The following is a 12,493-nucleotide window of genomic DNA, read 5'->3' on the forward strand; positions in this document are numbered from 1 at the left end:
TGGGATCTTGGCATCCATTGGGATTTGATTCCAAGACCCCTCAGTGGATATCGAAATCTCTAGTTTGACACCACTTTAATTGCCATAGCTCAATGCTATAGAATCTTGGAAGCCAGAAAAAAATGGGGGGGGGGGGGGGTTTGAAGCATTTTATTTTTTTTAGTGAATTATGAAGAGTAGGTACATAGCACAAAATAATTTAAATTCTATGATTTATTCTATATTTTCTAGAGACGTAATTAAATCAAATGTCTATTTTAGTTACAAAGTTTCAAGTCTTGGTAAGTTTCAAATTGGTAATTTAGTGGTTATAACAGAATATCTGAGCGACTTTGTTTGCAAAATGATGTGCGAAATTGCAACATCGAGTTGCTGGGTGGCCAGGAACCCCCCTGGTGAGGATGGAGAAGCCAAACAACTCACCCAAAACAACTAATCAGGTCTATTTGTTGCAGACGCGATGCAGGCAGTCGAGAAAGTTTTCCTGGCTGCCTTCATCGCTGCGGAGTAGGCCCTAAGTGAGGCTCTAGCCCGTGTTCGGTCAGGTACACTATGAGTCGTCTGCCAGCAGCACTCTAGCCTCCATCTCATCCTCTTCATCATCACCAGCTCCTCAGAAAACCAAGGAGCCGGTTTGAATCTGCAAGACGAGAGGGGACGTTCAGGGGCGATCGTGTTCACTGCCCTGGCCATCTCAGTGTTGTAGAGCTCAACCAGGGTATCGACAGGATCGTCAGCCTTTATGACAGGTAATTAACTAAGAGCCATCAGGAATCCATCAGAATCCATAAGCCTCCTGGGGCAAACCATTTTAATAGGTCCTCCACTCCTGCTGAGGTTTGAGGTCACGGTTAGTCTAAAACTGACCAGGTGATGATCGGTCCATGACAATGGAAGAATATTTTGCTTTTCCACACCAACCATATTGAAACTAGGTCCAATGTGTGCCCAACCTTATGAGTGGGGCCTGATATCACCTGGGACAGCCCCATGGTCATCATGGCAACCATGAAGTCCTGAACTGCTCTGGATAAGGTGGATTCTGCATGGATATTGAAGTCACCCAGCACCACAAGCTGGTGGGACTCCAAGGTCCGAGCAGAAACCACCTCAGCTAGCTCTGGCAGGGAGACTGCTGTGTTGCGGGGTGGTTGGTACACAAGCAGAATCCCCAAACTGTCCCGGCCACCCACTTTCAGGTGGACACACTCGAACCCAGTAGATTGCGGAACAGTATAATTCTGTATAATTACATGAAAATGTTGATTAGAGTCAGAAATAAAGCATTTTGAAAGATCTCTTACACATATTTTCATTTTAAATTGAAATATCTAAAAATTAGGATCTATGAACCACACATATTATTACATTTTTAGAAACTACATAAAATACCTTTAATCCAGTACCTAGTTATTCAAAAATACTTAATAGTTTAGGAGAAATTAAAATATAAACTTTTAAAGCAAGTGCAATTATCATTGTTGTTATACACCTGGAAATATTGTAAATTGTATTTAAACTTTTCTTATGGAATTTAACCTGGGAGTACAATTCTGATGTCATTGGATTTTATATCTTCACATCGAAAATGTTGATTAAACATCCATGATGTCAAAACTTGGTCATTTCCACTATGTTGTCTATTGCTGCTATTGCAATGTAAATTGTCCGAAAGGTAGGTAATGAGAGTGTGATGGTGCTTGCAATTCTGGAGGAGTTTGCTTCTCACAGACTTAGTATGGGGATTTGGTTAACCAGTTAACATTCATGAGTAAACCAGGGTGCTTCCACATCCCCTGGGCTACAGGGTTGCTAGCAGCTGTAGTTTCACAGGGTCTTTAGCCTTCCCTGAGAAAGAGTGCAAGTGCCTCATCAAATTACAAATCTCAGAATCCCAGAGCAATGAGCAATGGAAGTTAAAATCATGTCAAACTGCATTGATTCTACAGTGTAGATATACAACACTCAAACCACTATACCATAAAGATTCAAATTGAACTTTAGTCTACACCAAATCATATACTGTTGCTATTTTGAGACTATTTCCAATTGTGTGATTAAAAGGCCCCATTTACACTGCCATATAATTCAGTTTCAGAATGCAAATTAACTGAATTGAACTGGATTATATGGCAGTGTAGACCCATAAAATCCAGTTCAGTCTATGTTATATGAGTCTTTACACTGATCCATATAATCCAGCTCAAACTGTATTACAGTAGAGTCTCACTTATCCAACATTTGCTTATCCAACATTCTGGATTACCCAACGCAGTCAGCTTCCCGCCCAGATCCACAGCTGTTTCTCTAGGCAGCAAGGACTGAACTTTTTATGGATTTCATTTCTGACAATGTTGTTACTGTAAGTTCATTTTATGCAATTCTATCTTTATTTGTAGTCAATTTGTTAGTAACCAAAGTTTTTGTAGTCAATATTTTCAATACATTGAGATATTTTGTTGCTAAATTAGTAAATACAGTAATTAGTACATAACGTTACAGTGTACTGAACTGCTTTTCTGTCAATTTGTTGTAAAACATGATGGTTTGGTGCTTAATTTGTAAAATCATAATGTAATTTGATGTTTAATAGGTTTTTCCTTAATCCCTCCTTATTATCCAACATTTTCGCTTATCTAACGTTCTGCCGGCCCGTTTATGTTGGATAAGTGAGACTCTACTGTATATGGCAGTGTAGGTGGGGCCAAAGCTTCTTTTTTGTGCAGGTCACCAAAGATGTTAAATAAAGGACAGTGGTCCAACAACCAAAGGGAATCATTGGCTTTGTTTCGTCATTATTGTTGTGAATGCGCCTTCAGAGACTGTGGATGATAGTGGTGGGATCAGGAGAGGAAGGAAAAACCCTCGCGAGGAGGGCTCGTTGGAGGATTTGTTTAGGAAAAGGGTCAGGGAGACTGATGGGGAGTCTTCTGAGGAGGATTCATGTGGTGATCCTGAGGTGGAAATGGATGCTGGGGAACAGGTGTTAACGAAGGAATTGGGCACGGACCGGAGATGCTTGGGGACGAATCGGGGCCCATGGATACTGCTGATGCTGGGGAAGCTTCCGTGTCTTCAGAAGCAGATCCCGCTTGGTCTGCTTGGAGGAGTGAGAGGGGGTCCACAGGTGTGGATAGAGTTGGGCATGGGTAGGATGATTGGGACTCTGATGAGGAATTAGGAACGTCTGACCCAAGGGCATTGGCTGTGTGGAGTTCTGATTCAGATTAAGAAGTTGAGACACCTGCTCTTTGGGCGTAGATAGTTTGGAAGCCCGGGGAGACCTGGATATATTGGGGTTGTTTGGCCATTATACCTTGCGTGTGGCAAGGTGTTGCTGGGCACCATTGGGTTTCCTGTGTGTGTTACTGAAGACTGGACTGGGACTTTGCAACAGATGTAAGTTTAATCTGGGTTATTCTGCAACGGAGGGCTGGAATTGTGTGGGTTTTCCTGGACTGCACTGCTATTACTATTTTGTATTAGCTGCTGTTCGCCCTCGTCGCTTTGGCTCTCTGTGCTATTTCATATTGTGACCTTCTTGGATGACTTCAACCTCTCGGACCTTGGACTGGAACTTGACTCGGCTTTGCTCTCGCTCTCAATCCGTGGCTTGGTGTCACTCTCTATTCTGTGGCTGTCTGCTGTTGCTGACACTCCTGATACCGACGCTGTCTGCTTATCCTGACTTCGGACCGGCTTGACGACGTTCTCCCGCTCTGCTCCTTAAACTCCTGGCTTGGCTTTGATTCTGCAGCAGCTTGGCGCTGCTGGTTTATCCTGACTTCGGACTGGCTTGACGATGCTTTCCTGCTTTGCTCCTTTAACTCTTGGTTTGGTGTATGTTCCAGCAGCGGTTGCGGTGAGCTCGCCAGTGTCTCGCTGTTTCACTGGCTTTGTTGCTCTCAACTGGGAGTTCCCTAGCTCAGTTTGGGTGTTTGTTTGTTTTGAACTTTTTTTTGGACTTTTGAGTTTTGGGAAAGCTTTGTGGGCTTCAATACTGCTTGCTTTAGTTCATGCCTCTGTTTTTCAGCCCATTGTGAACTTTTGGGTCAAGTTCTAGAACTTTAAGTTTAACCCGGATTATATCTCTGGCTAATCCGGATTATTTGCCAGTTCTTGTTTTTTGGGGTGTTACCCGCTTGTTCTACTTAGTAACACTGAAAGTTAAGCGTTTTAAGTCTTTTTAGTTTGTTGAGCTATTTTTTGGACTGTTACTTTAATAAACTCTATTTTGCTCTCTAATTAGCGTTTGACTTTTGACATTATTGTTCCATCTGAGATACTTTTAGATCTTTGAATTACCACCCAATTAGATTTTTGATGTGTGATCTTTATAATATTGACTAAATAACAGTACAGTCAGCGCAAGCATAGTATGTATATAAATACAGTATTAAGAAAATAAATTACTGCCAGGGCTCCATATGAATGAACTGGGAACACTGTGGAAGAAAAGACAATAAAAAACCAGACATTAGTTTGAACATAAATGTTGTTTGGAACGGTGGGAGTTGTAGTTCAAGAGAAACAGGTCTGTGGAAGATGGGTTTAAACCTGTACTTGTTTGGGGTATCTTTTCAAAGGCGAAGCTTCCAATCAAACAAACCTCAGATCGCAGGCCAAGGAGGTTTGTGGGGGAAACCTGCTCTCTAGTGGAGAAATAGAAAATCGCTAATTTTTTTAAAAAAGAAAACAAAAACAAAATTCACTGTATTTCTGCTCACTTACCACAATCATATACTCACAGTTGAATCTGATGGAACTTAATCAATAGGCATAGTACAGTTGCTCTGAAAATAGTTTTATGATTTCAATCAAGTATTCTGACATACAAGGGGATTATATTAGTTTTGTAAAAGAAACTATTTCACATTTTCTAACTCCCACTGCCTGACAAAAGAAATCCAGAGAAGTCTGCTCTTTTATACAAGCTAAAATTTGGAACATTCTGGTTCTTTGCACAAATATTACTCCAGCATGCAACAAAATGTTCCAGAATGGAGTGTCCCCTTTTCAGAACAGAACTCTGAAAACTTACTTTTGAGTTACAATTATCCGTTAGTGTGTGCTGTGCTAACTATAAAATTCTTGAAGCAGTAGCCTCGGAAATAATCTTTTCTAATTTTTTGTTCTGTGTTATAGCCACTCCAGATCCTGTTTTCTGCCCCTCTAGCAGTATTCTACAGCCACTGGGCTAGCTAGGGGGTTCCTCTCTCCCTTCAATAGTTTTGTACTTTTGCAGATTTCAGGACAAGCCTGCTGAAATGCCTTGTTTTTCCATGCATGTGGTCCTGGTTAACCTACAAAAACAGCACTCACAGTCTGAATATCAAAAGCAGATCATTATTTTCATTTTCACGATTTCTGATCTCTTTGGCAGATGAAGTACAAAGTGACTCAGAATACAGAGATTTCTCTCACACACGTGCACCAGTTATTGGGGTGCCTGGCATAACTCCTAATTACTGGCAGAAAGACAACAGAGTTAAAAGTACACCATGACCCACATGTCTATGTTCCTGGACTTCCTGCTACTCCTCCACGATGACATGATGGCAATGGTTTTGTACAACAACGGCTCCCAAAGTGACCCATTTAAGGTGGAATCAGGTGTCAAACAGGGATGTGTTATTGCCCCAACTTCATTGCTATGATACTGCACCTTTTCCCAATGGGAACAACTGGAGACTGTTGTTGCTCAAAATGCCTGCCGATCAGTGATTACTAAGAGACTACATAATGCACAACCTGCCATTTCTCACTTAAGCTGTTGGGATACATTTGAATTGCTGAAGGCATATTTTATTATCAGGATGGGAAATATGGGGTCCTCTAAATGCTGTTGCCTTGCAATGTTCATTGGTTCCAGGCAACATTGGTCAAAAACCTGAAGGACTCTCTTACATGTGTGAATCTCCACATTGTTTGAAGGTAGAGCAGTCCAAGTCCAGTTTAAGGCAAAAGAGCCACAAGAAGAGAGAATAGGGAACTTGAAGCTACCAACTCATTAGACCACTGGTTCTCAACCTGTGGGTCCCCAGATGTTTTGGCCTTCAACTCCCAGAAATACTAACAGCTGGTAAACTGGCTGGGGTTTCTGGGAGTTGTAGGCCAAAACACCTGGGGACCCATGGGTTGATAACCACTGCATTAGACATTTGTACAACAGTTTGCATTTACAGAATATCCACTACTATATCAATTTACATCTCTCCCTCTCTCCCGTAAATGTATGTCCTTTTTTTGTACCATGAATTTTCTCTCTTTTTGGAGCCATTTTTTTGTAGCAACCCAACTACAAAGGCAACTTCTCTCCTCATTCAGTATGACATATTTTGCACAAGCACATGCATACACAAAAGGATTGTGATGGCATTTTATTTAGCTTTGTATGCTCTAATTCCAGCTGTCATCCTAAAGAGTAGACTTTTTGTTTCGTTAATACTGGCTGGCTGGGTGGAAGTCCTCGCTGTAAACAACAGTAGCCCTAACATTTGCTGATTGAGCGACAAGAACTGCCTTCAGATGAGAAATTGCAAAAAGAGGAGAGGTAAATGTGGAAAATGTTGCTACTCACTTGTCTTTGTACTCAGTTGGCAGTACTGTGATGACAATTATAGCACAGGTGACTAACATATCTCCCAGGGATTGGTTTCTTTGTTTGCACAATTTCCCCAACGGTCTTCAAGCACATTGATGACTATATTTTCTTTCTCTTTAGTTCTGAACGTTTGGGTCATGTACACCTGGCAAACAAATCTGACTATGATCTTAATGTGGACATAAATTCTATATGCCTTCTATATGCTGAATAAAAATTGAAACCAATGCAAGTTGCTTCTCTTCAACTAGCCTTGATTGAAACCAATACATTTCTGACTAGATTTTAGGACTCAATAGAATTTTATTGCCATGTAAATAATAATATCAAGAGTCACTTGGTATTCAGCAACATGCTGGAGCTCAAACCTGCTTTTAAGCTGATACTTCAGCCTTGAAAACATCCACCTCTTTTCTCCAGGGCCCCTTCTATGCTGCCATATTAAATCCAGATTATCTAATTTGAACTGGATTATCTGGCAGTGTAGAAATTGCCCAGGTTACAAAACTGACTCTACTATTAGTGTGAGGCAGCTGCCTCAGGCAATCTCATGAAGCATCATGAGGCTTTTACTTATCAATGTGTCCTCATTGCTAATGTAGTCTTGATGGTTATTTTATTTATTCTTAGTTGCTTATTTTTCTTATGTATTGTTGCTACTGGGGGTAGGAGATGTGGAATGTCCTTTTATACATCAAAATAAATGTTGCAACATTTAGGCACTATGTATTTTGATACACATATATTTTACATACATAAATTAGCAGGGCCATTATTCCTGCTCTGTGTCCCCTGGTCTCACTGAGCTTGTTTTGTAAGATACTACCTCTTATTATTCTCATAGTGAAATGGCAGACAAAGGTTTGAGGTAATGAGACAAAGAGAGTTCCGGTGGCTGTAGAAAAAAGACGTTTATTCTCAGTGGCCAGAGAGAATAAGCAATACTGTAAGAAAAAGGACCTTCTCCTGTAATCAGGAAAGCGAAGGTACGGAACAAAGAAACACAGGTTCTTATATACCCTTTTCCCTCCATCTACTTACGTCATCTAGGCATTATCCATCACAAATTAGTGTCAAAAAAGTCTTACTTTGCACTTTTACTAAAAGCTACTTTTTGCATTTTCCTAAAATATAGGCTCTTTCAAGACCTCTGACCCTCCATTAGGACTTATCTAAGGAATTTCCTATCTAGGCTTTTAGGGCTCCCCCTCGACCTTCATTAGCACCTCTTTTCATTCCTCATGGAGACAGGCTACTTAAGCTCCCCTTGACAACCCTGAAAGCCTCAATTTGTCTTCAGTTCACCGGTACGGGCTTATCTGGTCTATTGACACTTAACAGATGTTTCTGCATGTTCGAGGCCTCTTTAAGTGAACTTTGGTCTTCTGCTTATGGGGAGACATTTGCTGAGCAGAGTATTTTGGGGCTATATGCACACAATTCTGCTTGTGATTACATTTTTCCTATTTCTATTTTTAATATGATTACATTCAATACATAGTTTCCAATACAAGTATTATATTTTCCCAATACACCTTCATCAATAGCCAATATTTTTCCTTACTAGTGCCATGGCTCTCCACCATGAGCTTTGACTTACATTAAGCTTGGTTACTGGCATACTCTCAGTCCCAGGACCTGTTTGTATTTGTGGCTTCGATTACCCACACTGTCATCACACAACGGAGTAAGGGAAGGCCCAGAGCCCAGAGTGACTAAACCTTCAGAGCCAAGATATTTTAGTCAGCTATTGCATTTTGGAAAAGACTAAATGATTCATGGCATTTGTGTCAGTGATGGTGGGTTTTGATGGAGCATCTGTGATTAATACCAATATACCCATTAAAGGATGCCACCGAAAAACTCATTAAAGTTATTAAATTCACAGAAATGTTCCACTAGGGAAATGGTAACCTAAGTAAAATGGGAGTAGATTGTGAGGTACCAAGAAACAATGGGATTGTTTGTTTTGCATTTCACAAATGTGGAATTGACACTCCTTGTTCGTTTCTTCATCCAGGCAGTTGTAGGTGCAGCATGGAACAACCAAAGAACCCTTTCACACCATACAGGAACAGTGTGAACACAGCAATCAACCCAGAATAATAGTGCTATCCTTCCACTTCAACTGCCATGGTTTCCTCCTATGGAATCTTGCAGTTTGTAAAACCTCACAATGAGCATTCTGGCAGAGAATTCCGAATTCTAAATGTTTGTTACTAAACTGCAAAGAAATGGATGTACCACAACTTTTGATTGTTCTGTTGGACAGAATATGGAGAAACAGAATAGCATCCAACCGGCAAGGTGGTCAGGCATTTTATCATCCTATTTGTTTAGCTTGTATGCTGAACATATCATGTGCAAAGCTGGATCAGACTTTGTGGAAGGGGGTGAAAATTGGAGGAAGGACATCGACAGTTTAAGATATGCAGATGACACTATACTACTAGGAGAAAATAGCAAAGTCGTGGAGCAAATGTTGAAGAAAGGCAGGTTTACAGGTGAGCACAAAGAAAACAAAATTAATGGCCATAAATTATTTACTTGCCTTTAAAGTAAACAATGAAGACATTGAGATCGTAAAATATTTCCTATAACGTAGCCCAGTCATTCATCAGAATGGACATTGTAGTGTCATGACCAGCATTTGGTAGGGCAGTTATAAAGGATCACATCAAGATCCTTAAGTATAAACATATGTAATTGAATGCCAAAATCAGGATTGTGTGTAGCATTGTATTTCCAGTTTCTATGTATGGTTGTGAAAGTGGACAGTGAAGAAGTCTGATAGGAAGAAAGTCAACAACAGTAGACTCTCAGTTAACCGGGATGGGTGCCGGTTAACTAGAAAATGCCTGATAAATGAAGTTTCTGTTTGCTTGAGAGTTAGAATCATAGAATCATAGAATCATAGTTGAAAGAGACCTCATGGGCCATCCAGTCCAACGCTCTGCCAAGAAGCAGGAAAATCTCATTCAAAGCACCCCTGACAGATGGCCATCCAGCCTCTGCTTAAAAGCCTCCAAAGAAGAAGCCTTCACCACACTCCATGGCAGATGGTTCCACTGCTTAACTTGAATGCCATGGCTTGCAATTCTCTCAACCAGCTTTCCAGCCCTTTTGCTCTATCTTAACTGGTGAAAAGTTCTGCAGAACCCAACAGCTTGCAACCTCTTTGTGAAATATAAATCTAAAATGTAGACATGTGTGTGGATGTTTGTATGCATACATATATTTACAGCACACACAAAACATCTTGCACTAACAAAGAATGTGAGCTCAAAGGGTTACAGTTCTGGTGCCTAAATTACAAGTATTTCTTTTCTTTTAAAGAGGCGATTATAGCACTTAACAAAGAGTCAGAGATCATGGCAGAAAGGAATTACAGGGTCATGCAGTTGCCATTTGTATTCTCTAGGCATGAAAAAGGTATGCAACGGCCAGCCTTACAGAGCGCCCGGATAGCTCAGTCGGTAGAGCATCAGACTTTTAATCTGAGGGTCCAGGGTTCAAGTCCCTGTTCGGGCGTGCAAGCTTTTTAATTGAAAATTACAGCGAAATAGACCATTGAATCTTAGGTGCTACTAATGGTAAAGAAAGGGAAGAGATTGTTTACGAAACGCGTGTATCTTTTTTTAAAATGCACTCAGAAAGCATAGCTTTTTATAACAATTTAAAGCACGATAGCAAACAGAAAAGCTCGTGAAGTGGCAGAAAGAAAAGAGCAATGATTTTAAAACAGAAATATGAAGGAGGGGGAAAAAAAGGTGAATTCGCCCGAACAGGGACTTGAACCCTGGACCCTCAGATTAAAAGTCTGATGCTCTACCGACTGAGCTATCCGGGCTTCACGCTGATTAGAATTACTATGGTGCTATATCAGAAAGTAGAGGAAAGAACGCGTCATTCTCTGTTCCAATTCCATGCAAGAAACAATGGAAATATGGTGAAGGTTTAGTTTTGCTGGGAGGCGAAGCGTTGCGCTGTTTCAGAACGGATAAAATCAGTGCTAGGCAGAGAGAGGCAAGAAAGATCGCAGCCGAGCTCTGAATCGTACCAAAAGGCAGGGGAAGGGCGCCGTGAATTCAGGGCAAACACGCCCGCGAGGGGGAGCCAAACTACGTGCTTGGTACGCAGCTCTACGGGCACCTTGCCTCTTCGAAATGCGCATGCGCGGCCTCCGTATTGAAGATTCTAACTTTTCCTTGCGCCTCTAGGAGGGATCGTCCTCAGCTGGCTAGGCTACAGAGTTGAACAGAACCGTACACGACTGGAAATCCTAGATAGTCTATATGGGTTCCTGAGAGTTTTCCGGGCTGTATAGCCATGTCCCAGTAGCGTTGTTTCCTGATATTTCGTCCACATTTGTGGCTGACATCATCAGAGGTTGTGAGGTCTGTTGGAAACTAGACAAGGGAGGTTTATATATCTGTGGAATGTCCAGGTTGGGAGAAAGAACTTTTGTCTGTTGGAGGCCAGTGTGAATGTTGCAATTAATCACCTAGATTATTTATTTATTTACCTTATTTCTACCCCAAAGGGGACTCAAGGCGGCTTACATACGGCAAGCATCAGATGCCTTTAAAAACATACAATGACTTAAAATCAATTAAAATTTAAAATGAATACATATTAAATATTTAAAGCATTTAAAAACAATTATATTTAGTATTAAAATCACATCATCTGAAAATCATAATCCGAAGCAGTACCGTTGTCGAATTGTACATAATTCCAGGTCTATTATTGCACTATATTAATTGCTGAATCCTAATCCCAGAACCATGTTTTTACTTTCCTTCTGAAGACTAGCAGGGAGGTGGCAGATCTGGTGTCGTTGGGGCGGGAGTTCCACAGCTGAGGGGCCACCACACAGAAGGCCCTATCCCTCATCCCTGCCAGCCGCCTTTCAGCTTCAAGGTCTGGCAGCTCCCTGCCTGGGGGAATCCTTTGTTGGGAGGTGTTAGCTGGCCCTGATTGTTTCATGTCTGGAATTCCTGTGTTTTCAGAGTGTTGTTCTTTATTTACTGTCCTGAGTTTAAGAGTTTTTAAAATACTGACAGCCAGATTTTGTTCATGTCCATGGTTTACTCCTTTCTATTGAAATTGACCACAAGGTTTTGGATTTCAACAGCTTCTCTGTGTGGTCTGACATAGTGGTTGTTAGAGTGGTCCAGCATTTCCTTGTTCTCAAATAATATGCTGTGTCCAGATTAGTTCATCAAGTGCTCTGCTATGGCTGACTTCTCTGGTTGAGTTAGTCTGCAGTGCCTGTCATGTTCCTTGATTCGTGTTTGGGAAATGCTGTGTTTGGTGGTCCCTATGCAGACTTGTCCACAGCTGCATGGTAAACGGTAGACTCTTGTGGAGGTGAGAGGATCCCTCTTGTTCTTTGCTGAACATAACATTTGTTGGATTTTCCTAGTGGGTCTGTATATAGTTTTTAGGTTGTGTTTCTTCATCAGCTTGCCTATGCAGTCAGTGGTTTCCTTGATGTAGGGTAAAAATACTTTTCCTCTGGGTAGGTATTTGTCTTTACTCTTGTGGTTTGTTCTTGGAAAATGAACAAAATCTGGCCACCAGTATTAAAAAAACCCCCTCTAAAATCAGGACAGTAAATAAAGAGCAGTATTCAGCAGACAGGAGAATTCCAGGCAAGAAACAATCAGGGCAGCTAACACCTTCAACAAAGGATTCCCTCAGGCAGGAAGCAACCAGGCTTTGAAACTGCAAGGCAGGGTATAAAAATAAAATTATTATTATTCAGTGTTAACCAAGCTAGCCGTTTGCAACACTCACACCTGCCTCAAACAGACAAAGAGTGCTTTCTCCCACCCTGGACCTTCCACAGATATATAAACTCCAATCGCCTAGTTTCCAACAGAC

At 41.2% G+C, this 12,493-nt stretch overlaps 2 non-coding genes across 2 annotated transcripts; one reads left to right on the forward strand and one right to left on the reverse strand.

Annotated features, from left to right (window-relative positions):
* The first annotated feature begins 10,062 nt into the window (after positions 1–10,062).
* Positions 10,063–10,135, forward strand: trnak-uuu (transfer RNA lysine (anticodon UUU)). The gene has a single exon. It is a non-coding gene; the product is annotated as a tRNA-Lys (tRNA).
* A 246-nt stretch (positions 10,136–10,381) lies between these two features.
* Positions 10,382–10,454, reverse strand: trnak-uuu (transfer RNA lysine (anticodon UUU)). Its single transcript has one exon. It is a non-coding gene; the product is annotated as a tRNA-Lys (tRNA).
* Positions 10,455–12,493: the final 2,039 nt, after the last annotated feature.

The sequence above is a fragment of the Anolis carolinensis genome, chromosome 4 (genome assembly GCF_035594765.1).
Source record: "Anolis carolinensis isolate JA03-04 chromosome 4, rAnoCar3.1.pri, whole genome shotgun sequence".
Lineage (NCBI taxonomy): Eukaryota > Metazoa > Chordata > Lepidosauria > Squamata > Dactyloidae > Anolis > Anolis carolinensis.